We start from the raw sequence: 13,275 nt of genomic DNA, 5'->3' as shown, positions 1-13,275 counted from the left end.
AAGCAGATATAACTATTGTTTCACGTATAAACTCATAAAGATTTTTTTGCTCAAGCAGATATAAGTATTGCTTCACATGTAGTCTCGTGATCACATTCACAGATAAACTAATGGTTATTCCTTAGTCAGGCTGGTACGAGTTGCTCTAGCAGATATAAAGGCATTTTTCACACGTAGGCTCATTATGAGTATATGCTCTGATAGGAATTTAAGTTTGATTTCTTACAGGCGTCTTGCTCATGATTATGAAAAGACATGACATAAGTCTTTTTATTATTATTTAGAGAGAGTAATTAGAATTAAGTTCGTAACGATTTGAAGCTCAATCAAGGCTGTACTTGCACGATCCTTGTGCTGAAGAGCAACTGTGATGAATTTCAAAATCTGTATATTCTCATTGGAATTCAGAGTCAAGTTTTAGCGCAGTGGCAACTTACCCAAACTTTGATCTCTAAATAAATTTTTATATGAAGTGTTCTCTGCAAAATTCTAATCCTGCGTTGCTTAGAGTGGTTGAGGAATAATTTAAATCATTAATTGTGAAACTCTTCATTTATTCAGGAAATCTTGTTAACGTTACGCGGCGCATCGTTCATTGTACACAGAAAGCCTTCAAAAACACAGTTTACGAAAAATATGTTTGAAGATGAAGTAACCCGAATTAACAAAGAAGTTGGATTCGATTATCTCCTATATTCCGTAATTGCGTTGCTCCAACATTTTCTCGACATTAATGGTGATAAATTCAATAGAAATTATAAATTATGTTTTTGATTCTTTATTTATAAATTTTGAAATAAGTTTAGGCGGCTCTGTTGCCTTTAGAGATTCAAAGAAATGAGCGAGCACCAATGGCATACAGGCGTCCAGTGTATTCATTTTTAATTCGATAAATCATTCAGCCTCACGGGAAAATACAATAGACGAATTTTCATGCTGTAGTTCATGCGTAAATGGAAATAAAACTTTCCGACACCATGGATTATTCAGCTCATCAATTAACCAAAATGAACTCGCCTATTCCTTTATATTCGATATATAGGAATAGGCGAGTTCATTTTGGTTAATTTCCGACATACTCGTTTGCATGGGTATATTCATATCTAATTAAAAAATCCATTAAGTTTACAAGAAGGAATTGAAACCATACAAATAACAAGTCCTTAGATAATTTCGGAATTGATATTTCAATGAAAAACATCGAAATATTATTTTTATGTCTTGCAAATCCTTTTTTACATTGATTTAAATGTCTTCCTAAGTATTATAGGAATGGAGAGAAATATGTGGGAGACCAAAGAGAGGCCATTCTTCATTCGAAACATTATTCAATTCCGTTGATTACCAGAAAGACTTATAATAAAATATCAGTTTAATCTGCATGCAAAGCCCATCACATTGTAATTTTTTAATCTGAGATTTAAGGGGAGCGTCTCGCCTAAAATTGAAAATGTTCACTTTTTCGGTTTTTATACTCATTTTAAAGCTGACATTCTGCCCTATCCAACGGTACCTTTTTCTAAAGTACCCCTTTTTGGTCGTTTTCTAAGAATTTCACGTTTTCTTTCAATTTTTTCGAAAAATTGACACGAATAAAACCTGTTTTATTTTATTTATTTTAGGGTTTACACATGTGTACCAAATTTCAGATTGATCCCTCTGTAAATTACTGAGATAAATTTTAGGCGAGACGCTCCCCTTAGAAGTGGTAATTTTTGTTGCAGAAAAGACGCATAGTGGATGGATTTCTGCAAATATCGAAGGGCTTCGTATTTGTTAAAATGAGCGGATAGCGTAAACTAGAACTTGGTACTAATATACTGTTGGAACTTTATCTTTTGAATAACTTGATATTTTATTACATGTACGACAAATAAAATCACCAGATTTCGAGGCCGGTGACGCTCAAATTTTAAAACAAAACTTTGTCATATTTCTCTCAGAATCTCTACATCAAAGTTTGTTCCATTGACTGACTGTATAAAAAATGAATCTTTCTGCCAAAAAATTGCAATTCGCATTGTAGTTTTGTCTTAAAAACTCATGTCATGTGTCGATTGTCTCCATTCAAAAACTGAAGCAATTTTATTTTCATGTATATGTTTTTATGCATGCTCGTCGTATTTAGTGAGCGGCATTGTTGATGACGCAAAAATACTCCAACATTCTAAGAAATTTATCGCTTTCAAGATCGTCTCTAATACAGAACGGTATTGTTTTGACTATAGGAGATAGTCGCACTGTTTCCTGTCAGAGATGTTTTGTCTTGCAGATTTGTAGCCTCAATTCTGGTCTATTGTTGCAGAGATCTGCAGACCTGTAGTGCTAAGATTCGCTCTTAGTAAGTCAGACTAACAATACAAAACAATTACCTACTGTCGAGTCAAGAGGTTTACGGAAGCTCAAGATTTATAGACTGGAAATTCGGGACAAGACTCGCCGGCTGCAGAAAATTACTCGTAGGAATTTTCGCTAAGATTTTAAACTTCGAATCGCACTCGATTTCAAGTAATGATAAATTTATTTAATTTGGAAGAATAATTTTTATCCACTGTGTTTTCAGCTGAATTTAATTATTTAGGCTTCTTGAAACTCGCATGACAAAAGCTAAGAGAATTGGGATAGAATTCCGCCGAATGAGAGTTGAATATTTCTGAAAGTTTACATTTGTTGGCGGGTCACGTAACTAGGATTAATTTTGTTTTTGAAGTGCAGGAACTGGTTGTCAGGTTGGCCAAATAACCTGGTTTATACACACATAATAACATGGTTTAGTCATATTCAATCTATTGGCTTTTTCCCACATGCATTTATATTGATATTTGGATATTTCTGACCAAAGGCTATTCACAGCTTGGGTTACATGAGGGTGAAATATTATCAACAAGATATCTGCCTCTTTAAAATGTTAGGTATTTTAAAAGTAAGAATTCACACATTATGATATCGGAGGAGAGTACAACACTCATTATCAACGGTCATAAGAAACTTAGTCCACCTTATAAAAATGAATAGGCCGTAATTTATAAAAAATATAAAGTCGTGAGGTCATACTTTCGAAATAGTGACACTCATTCTGGAGTATCACTAACACTCCCTTTTTTTCTGGGTCATACTAGCTTAGAATAACACAAACAGGAACAAAATAGTGCATCGCTAATTCAACAAAGTCCCACAAATTTCTCTACGTGTGATGCTCGTGTGTGAGGTGTTGGGAAAAGAATTTACGGGTTTCGATGCATTTCATTTCAAAATGGCCTCTGAGGCCCTCAAGCACATACTGTAGTTGGTGAGACTGCCCGTGTATCGTCAATATCCACACGGTATCACTTCCAATCCAAGGTTTGTGTGGGATCCAAAGCTATCAAAGGAACTTAATCGAAGCCCAGGTTGCGTATAATTGAGCAGTCTATAGCCAAGAGGTTTGGTCGGTATCTGTGTTGATTACAATACGTCCTTTAGTGACTATAGAGTCGGAGGTGTACCAGGCATCTCTTATTGTCAATAAAATGACGGTTATGAACAATACATTAATTCATAATGGAGCAGTACAGTCTCAAGTTGTATTTGTAAGCGAGATGTCGCATTTAAATATATACTGCTATAGAGCCTAGCGAGTATGACGGCATATTTTTACATGTTTACGTACCTTCCTCAGCGTGGGTTTTATAGACGGCGTTTGGTTTTATTCACTGATAACCTTCTTTTCTTTGCTAATTTGCGATGTATAAGTCAAGCGCGAAGTGAAATGAGAAGATTTAAAGTGAAATTTTCGACGCAACATCCGCAGACTTGAAGCCTTGGTGCTGCTGATCTGAATATTGCCTTTGACTTAAGCATTCAGTGCTCTCAGTGCTAACGATCATAAAGTTTTTTTTATGAAATTAACAACGCGTGGAGGTGACATAAATCGCGTGCAGTGTAACGGACAGGGGCGCCACTGCCGGGGAAATGGAAATAAATTTAGAGGCGCGTGCAGTGTCACGGACAGGGGCGCCATTGCCGGGGAATAGAAATAAATTTAGAGGCGCGTGCAGTGTAACGGACAGGGGCGCCACTGCCGGGGAAATAAGAATAAATTTAGCAGAGTTAGTTTTTTTAGGTTGTTGCAAAACGAAACGAAAGGAAATTATTAAGCTTTTTTCTTAGGACTGCTATCAATACGGTTTAATTGAACTTTTTTGTTACGATACGAGTGTGAACTTTTTAATTTTTTTATGCTAGTAAAAATTTTTAGGCAGCGTGTATGACCGATATAAAGGTCGTGACCGGAGGTCACCACGCATTTCAATTTCAATCTTTAGTATTAGTATTTACTAAAAATTAAAAATTTATGGTTTTTAGTATAGTGTATAGAACAGAGAGCGTGGAACAGAGCGTGGCGTCACTGCAGGTAAAATAAAAACTAAATGATCGGAGTTAGATTACGATAGACGAAGATAGATTTGCGATAGAAGGTAGAAGGAAAACTACAAAATAACAANGACAGCTTCAAGACACTATGAAATCCTCGATTCAAAATTGAGATGTCTTACGAAACTTTGATCGTAAAATAATGGAAGGTAACTAATATGTCTTTGAGTGTAGATTCGGATCCCGAAATGTGACAGCTTTAAGACACTATGAAATCCTTGATTCAAAACAAAGAAGTTTTACGAAACTCTGATCGTAAAATAATAGAAGGTAACTAATATGTCTTTGAGTGTAGATTCAGATCCCTAAATGTGACAACTTCAAGACACTATGAAATCCTCGATTCAAAATTGAGATGTCTTACGAAACTTTGATCGTAAAATAATGGAAGGTAACTAATATGTCTTTGAGTGTGGATTCGGATCCCGAAATGTGACAGCTTCAAGACACTATGAAATCCTTGATTCAAAACAAAGAAGTTTTACGAAACTCTGATCGTAAAATAATATAAGGTAACTAATATGTCTTTTAGTGTAGATGCAGATCCCTAAATGTGACAGCTTCAAGACACTATGAATCCTTGATTCAAAACAAAGATGTCTTACGAAACTTTGATCGTAAAATAGTAGAAGGTAACTAATATGTCTTTCAGTGTGGATTCAGATCTCAAAATGTAACAATTTCAAGACAACTAAATTCTTGATTTAAATCCTCCTGAGATGTTCCACGGAAGTTTGATCATAAGAAATAGACAATAAGTAATAGATCCTGCGATGTTGATACGCCCAAATACAATTTAAAATCCATGATCAGATAGAAAATATTCTTCTAGGTCTACCACGTCTTTTAGTTGATGAAAATTTTTGCTTTCTAGGCAATATGAGCTTTTGAATTTATACGATGTTGAGTATAATATTGTTTGAAATTTCTTTGAAGAACAACTGATGACGCGAAACAATTTTTATGAAAATATCATAGTATTTCTGTGCATTTCCGAGGTTATGATAGAAAATAAAAATAATCTTGATGCAGTAAAAAACTGTTTAAGTAATATATAGTTTTATTACTGCATGATAAATAATAATAAAATAAACTTGAAGCAATAATCTTGGCTCGAATTCTTAAAAAAAATTAATAACAATCGCGCTAAGCTGTACTGGACGCCGGCGAAATATATTGTTGCATTAAAGTGTCTGTAATCTTAATTAAGATTAAGTCACTTCACATCTGGGTCATCAAATAATAGTACACGCATTTAATGTTAATAGAACTTGCATTTTTCAGATTGGGAAAATTTGTTAATTATTTTGCACCGTTCCGTCAAATTTATTCTTTCAAGTATTCATATCCCGCATGCTTACCTTTAACAGAGAGTGTAATTCTCTGAGACCAAGATGGAGAATGTCTGAAGTGGACCTTGCATCGATAACTCCCTTCATCTCTCCCTGAAACGTTTCTTATGAGAAGATGAGCTGGAGAAGTGGAGGTATCAAACCAAGCTCGAGTTGTGGGGCTTTTTCCGGTCACTGAAAAGGCGTTTTGATCTCCTGTTTCTTTGCCATCGTTTAAGGACTTTTGTTTACTCTCGTTTTCCGAGTCCATAATTCCCCAGATTTCTTCGTCTCCCCATTGTTGTAATTGTTGAGTGCGTTTGAAAGAAGAAACATAGTTTCTTCGTCGGTTCTGCCTTGTGGTTAGTGATACTGAGATGCCCTCCTTCGCCGAGGCTGACTGCACTTTCCCTCTCGAGTCATAACTGAAGAAGAAAAAAGATTCAGCTGTAGACCTAAAGAAAAAGGAACTGGCTCTAGGAAGCTCGAGTACTAAATGATTTATTACATCTAAAAATTGTGTTTTGCTGCTCTCCATCATTAGGAAATAAAACCAACATTAAAACTACAAACAAAATCGAAGAAAGTTTTTTGTTAATTGTCTGTAACATTTGATAACTAAAGATGAAATTCCAAGCATCTTTTATAGAAAATATTAACTCACTGCACTTTTTTCTGCCTAATGTTCTTCATATAAATCGGAATTAGGGGCAAGTGGCTTTCATACCCGATCATGAGAAAAATATTACGTTAATTATCACGACGCAGAGAGGCAAATATAAAAGCGTCAAAAGACGCTTTGGAGCGATCAAATCAATTTTCCTTTCAGTGATTAGTCATACGGAAGGAGAACAGGAGAAATGTAAACTTAAAACGCCTTGATAATATACACTGAGTCGGGAAAAATTTTTAACTGCACAAAGTTTTGGGTCTGCACCCTAAAAAATTTGTAAATTTGTTACCATAAAATATTTTCATAGAGGATATAGTCATGCTTCAAGCTCTCCATCGTAAACTATAAGAATGAGGCAATTATCGACATTCGTTCCTGTCTATAATCATGTTCATTTATGAGATAGTTGATGAAAAATTTTTAACACGAATATTGACGCCATAATGGGCTGGTTGAGGCATTTATTAGCGTCCCACAATATTCTGTGGAGGTGTGGAGGTTAGGTTAGGGTCGCTTTATTCTCTATTGCGGCCCTCAATTAGAAACTCTGGAGGACAACAAGCGACCTGGAGCCATGGCATGACATGCAGTGTTCAGCGCGGCTGGAACAAAGTGAAGCTTGAGTTAAGCGTTCAGCACGGTTGGAACAACAAAGTTTCGTGTTCAGCGCTCTTGGAGCAAAGGAGTTGGTGTTCGGCGCCGCTGGAGTAAAAGTAATTGGAATTCAGCGTAGCTGGAGCAACGGAGTTTGGTGTTCAGCGCGGCTGGAGCAACGGAGTTTGGTGTTCAGCGCAGCTGGAGCAACGGAGTTTGGTGTTCAGCGCAGCTGGAGCAACGGAGTTTGGTGTTCAGCGCGGCTGGAGCAACGGAGTTTGGTGTTCAGCGTAGCTGGAGCAACGGAGTCTGGTGTTCAGCGCGGCTGGAGCAACGGACTTCGGTGGAGCTAGCCGAACTAGAGCTTGGTGAACCACTCGGCCGGAGTTCGGTTGAACTTAATTAGCTCAGCTTATGAGTGGGGAGCACATTCATCATTCTGCATATTTAAGTCTCTACAGATACCTCAATGCTAGTTAGACTCGAGGACTCAAGTGGAACGAGTGCAAACATTTTTGATTATGTACGTAAACACTATTGCTTTGCATCTTATTTTTGCGTGACATGCAATTCATTTGTCGTCACATGCTCATTTTTATCCTCATCTTATCGGATAAAGTTAACCTTCCTTTGCTTGTTTTGCTTTCTCCAATATTTTGCGCCATTTTCATATATTTTTCGGGCTCAGAAAAGCCAATAGTTGAACTCTGTGTGTTGCGCGTGTTGGTTGGCTGAACTCCTGCACAACACACAAACTTTGCTTGCGGTGTTTTAAAAATAAGATTGTGATAGCTACTGTTGTGGATTGCAACAAAGTATTGTAGCGGTGTTTTAAAAAGAAGATTTTGATAGCTACTGTTGTGGATTGCGACAAACAAATGTAGCGGCGTTTTAAAAATAAGATTGTGATAGCTACTGTTGTGGACTGAATTTTACTGATGCGAAATAATGTAGTGAATTTCCCTCGAATGCATTCCACTGTTTAGGAAAGTGGGCTCGGGAAAATAATAACAAACTGTTACTAATAAAATTGTTTACAACCGTGTGACATCCATTTAATAAATTGAAGGCAACCAAAAATAATTAAAAATGGATACACAGGATTGCGTAAATTTACACTATAAAGAACGGACCGGATATTTCTTAAAGCTTTTGAAAAATCAAAGTTTCTCAAATCAAATAAAAAAAATAAAGGCAGAATTCCCACACTTATATAATAAGTTGTTTAACGTCTGCCCGCAACTCCAGGGCATTAGTCTATCAGAAGTTACCATTAGTAATGAAAATAACTTTTTTTTTGTGCTATTTATTTATTTTTCTCGTGCTCCAAATTCATTGAAAATCGAACTCATGAATACGAAATTAGCGGTTTTAAGAATGAAAATATGGTTCTCAATTAGCTACATACTACTTAAGCACCTCAAATTTTATTAATAAAAAATTTCACTGTTAATAGATAAAAGTCAAAACTTTATATTATTAAAAATACACAGGTTCTGTTAATTAAAGAAAGAATATATCCAACTTATAGATTCATCTCATGTTATTCTCCCACAAACAAATCAAAGTTCTGCAGTTTGGAAGACATTTATATTATCTATTGAGGAAACAGGATCATGAGCTAAATTACAAAAGTTGGGAGGTGCAATAAATCAAATATTTTATTAAACCAAACATTTGATTTGCTCTGAGGCCTGATCAGCTTCTTGGATTAACGTTCGAAATATTTCGGTCCAAACGGTTAGAACAAAGAAACAAGGTGGCTATTGAAGTGTTTCTGTATACAACAGAAACCTATAAATTTTAATATTAATGAGTAAATAAATAAAATAAATAACGCATTTATAACGATTATATGTTTCCTTACACTCTTGAAAGAAGGTCACAAACGATATGATTTAGATAAAAAAAAATGATTTAACTGTGTTTTGCAATATAATTCCTGGGACAAACTTGAAAATATTTAATATATAATACGGTAACTATAAGTTATTTTAATGAAGAAAAGTTAGATTAAGCTTATACATACAATTTTACCACACGAATTATTTTCACAAAAGTTAACAATCAACATCAATCAAGACTTTCAAAACGAAAATAAGAGAAGATATAACTCAGTTCTCACTGCAGTGAGTGACAGATCGTATTTACTCGTCGACGAAAACTTGAGGTCACGGACGGACGGACAGACAGACAGACAGACGGACATGGCGAGCACAATAGTGCATTTTTTCCATAAATGAGAAAATGCGCTAAGAAAGAAGTATAGCCACGTCATTAGCATAATCGATAAATTAAAGTTAGATCATGAAGTCCGACTTCCCACTTCACAAATAACAAATTCGAAATATCTCAATTCCTCTGCTTGGTCATATCACATTTATTATTTTACGACGTTCACATAATTAAGGCCATTACGGGAATGCCAAGTCTATAAATATCAAATAATCGAATGTAAATGAAAATTTGTGTCTATAAATATTCGCAAATCGACGCGAGGGTCAGACACAAATTAGTTAAATCATCCCTGGCCATTGATGAATTACCGGCCCAAATTTACGGTCGACTCGATTAGTAAAACAGAGAAGAGCCTGTTGATGTAGGCTCCATGAATTCTAAATATAGTAATGATTGTAGAGGCCTCGCATTGATTGATCTTTACATAGTTCACGAGATTGACGGCACGTCACGAGTTGATCGATCAAAATATTTAATCATTGTCTGCTACATAATTATCTTCAGCCAATAATCAAGCTGCCCAAAATTCACTTTTTATATTTATGGCTCATACAACAATTTTTTGCATACTTTTTTATATTTCTTTTATTTTCGAAATTTAGGCTTCTTGGTTTTTCGGATTAAAAATTATATGAATAATGAAAATTTCAGACGAAAATTTCTTTGAGGTTGCATAGTTGCGCGCAATGCCGAGCAGTTCATGCTATTTTTATTCCTGTTTGAAAAAATTACGAGAAAATTGTTCTGTTTGCTGACGTTCAGAAAATGGGTGACTCTACCGACTAACTTGTTACCCGGTATTTGTCTTCGTAAAATCGCATCCATAAGCATTTGAAGACGCCAAAAGCTTCCTCTCCTTGAAATTGAAGAGTTGTATCTATATTAAACGTATTATTATTATCTATGTTAAAGTATTTTTAAATGTATTATCATGCATCTGGCGGGGTCTTGTCGTAATTAAATGTTTGTTAACACAAATGCCGACGGTAATCGCTAGGAACCTGAGGAAAAAACACATGTCTCCTTCGATTTATATATTCTTCGTGGAATTTTGTCCCATTTTCTCAAATTATTGCACTTTCTTCTTTTTCTTTTCAAAAGTTGCTGTGAGTCTCGCATGTTATCTAATTTTGCTCATCGAAATGGAAAATCTTCTTGCTCGCAACGAGAAAATGTCTAAATAAATAATATTAAATGCAAAAATGTTTTTCATTTTGCCCCTCAGACCGAATAATTTAGCTTTTGTCGCATTGAATGAGACACTGCAAGGTTAGGAATGGCATAGACATGGCATGGCCAAAATTTTAGTTTTTGAATATTGGTTTTCTGTCACCAAAGATCAAACAACATTTATGGTCGAGACTGCCAGTTCTAAAGAATGCGCCTAGAAATTTATCTAAATTTCAACTATATTAAAAATCTGCTTTGTGATACAGCAGCACTTCCCAAACTTATCATGAATTTTTCACTCGGGAGCGACAAAAAAATATATTGATAATATGAGCTTCAACTTTAGTTTAGTTTAGTCAACAGAGTGCGAGGATACGTTAAAATAAATACGCATCAAAAACGTAAAATAATACATAAATCTAAAAGTTAAAACGAACAGCTGTTGCGCTGTCATCATTTGAATAAAATATAAACGAAGTACAGATAGTAAATAATGAAACTACTTCCGCCACGATCTGAACGAAAAAATACGCTAATTTCCATCATTCTTCGTAGCTGCAACGAGCCTGATTTGCGGTGCACAACTTTAAATACTTCCAATTGTAACTCTTAAGTCATCAATAACTAATTTTAAGAAAAAGAAACGCCCCTGTGCCATGTCGATAATGTCTCGCAGCCATGATTGCGTGCAGTGGGCTGCAACCAAAAATTCAAGCACATTAACCCATGTAAAAATTGCACTTCTCTGCACACTAGCGTAACAGACGCGTTCTTGTACTATAGAACACCACGTGTCGTAGGCATTGGCTACGTACAGCTCGTAAGGACCAGAAATAAAGGAACACTAATGCATGTACAAATTGTGCATACCTGTACACAGGCGTCACAGACGCGTTCTTGTACCACAGCACACCACGTGTCGCATACGCGGGCTACGTACAGCACGTAAGGACCAGAAATACAAGCACTCTAATGCATATACAAATTGTACATACCTGTAGACGGGCGTCACAGACGCGTTCTTGTACCACAGCACCAGCAGCACTGGGTCGTCGGCATTGGGTGCGGTCACATCACACGGCAGACGCGCTGTAGCTCCTCGCACAGCACTCACAGCCACCAATGTCCCTGGATAAAATAATATTGTCGTATATTAATAGCATACTGCTATGTATCAAATTATATATATAATACATTATATAATAGTAACTTATACATTGTTATTTCATAATATAAAATATATAATTTTATATTGTATTATTATTATTATATTATATTTTGTATTATCGCTCAAGGTGAGATCTTGAGCTCGGTTAAAAGTGTAGTCTTATTAGTATAATAGGTTGCAGGTGATTAAATCAGGATTTGTACAGTACCTGGGGATACTTCCCCAAGTATTTTTAATCTATTCTTAATTGATGTCGTATAACAAATGAAAGTGAATGCCAATTCATCACTTTCAGTTTTTCCATGGATACATAATTCCACTTTCTAAAAGAAATTTAGCTAAAAAGTGCTAAATTTATTCAAAAATTAAAGATGCGCAAGACGTGATGATCTCAATTAATCACTCGCAGCTCCAAGTCAGGCAAGAGTTTTGCTGCATTAAAAGACCCCAAAAAGCAGTAAAGACTTATTAATGAGGTCGTAAATTAAGAGCCAGTCCCTAATTACAACTCAACATGAGCCAAAATAACCAAGTAGGATCCCTATATCCTTTCAATCAACATGAACCAAGCAGGATATAAGGATTGAGTTGTTGAAATAGGATATTAAAAATAATATCCTGTGCATAAGGCTGAAAGGATATATGCTAAGTTATTCTAAGAATCCTCACTAAAAATGAAATTAAATTTTCTCAAGTTACAGGATTTTCCGAAATATAATCCAAGAGCTCAGCATTTATAGGACTGACCGTAATTCATAATTTTGTGACATTTATATTGGTGTAATAATGAGATTAATACTGATATTGATTATTAATGGTATCATTAACATTAATGGTAATAAATTAATAATGATATTTCTAATGAATAATATAATATTCTCGAGCTTCAGGATTTCCGTAATATGATAAATGCCTTTATAAGTAATTTTGGTAAATTTATAACAAAGCGCTACTAAACCGATTTTTAAACGCTCGAACGCTCGATGTTATATTTTCTGTGCCAGACATTCGTTTCTACTGGATGGCTTAAACAATACATTTCCAATTTATGGGAATGTCAAAATTTTTGGAAAAATAAATAAATATTCTGAAAATTGTCCCTTGCAAAGTGCTGAGCAATTCCCACTGCATGCATAATTTATGATAAATAATTTGAACAGTTGGTGAAGGTATCGAACATTTTCCAACTTTAATGCACGCGATCAAAATGTCGGACTGCCGTGCTCGTGACTGATTAGCTTAGTGCCTTGTTGACTTGGACTTACAATAGCAAGCCTTCTGATTACTTCATTCGCATCCATTATTTGAAAGTCAATGCGGCTACGATCCATTGTTTGAGGCAGTCTGTGGCAAACGCAGATCATGCGTGTTGCGGTCGCTATCTTCGGAGTAAATACAACGGATATGCCAAATGAAAATTTAGTTTATCATTTAAGTTATCTAATAATTCCTTGTATGCAAACGCTTTGCTATTAATTCACAATAGTTTAACAGCGCAGTCAGTTTTATGAGTATCGACTATCTACAAACGCGGGAGGTATATGCGCACAACGCCACTCGCCAATAGGAGTTTATCGAACCGATAAAATCAAACTTATGATTAACCTAGTGAGTTGCGCGTTTTTGCCGGCTTATAGCATAAATATGTCACAAATAACCAAACTATCAACAAACCACCCGTTGAATTT

The sequence above is a fragment of the Hyalella azteca genome, unplaced genomic scaffold, assembly GCF_000764305.2.
Source record: "Hyalella azteca isolate HAZT.00-mixed unplaced genomic scaffold, Hazt_2.0.2 contig853, whole genome shotgun sequence".
Lineage (NCBI taxonomy): Eukaryota > Metazoa > Arthropoda > Malacostraca > Amphipoda > Hyalellidae > Hyalella > Hyalella azteca.
Note: the sequence above shows the minus strand (reverse complement) of the source record.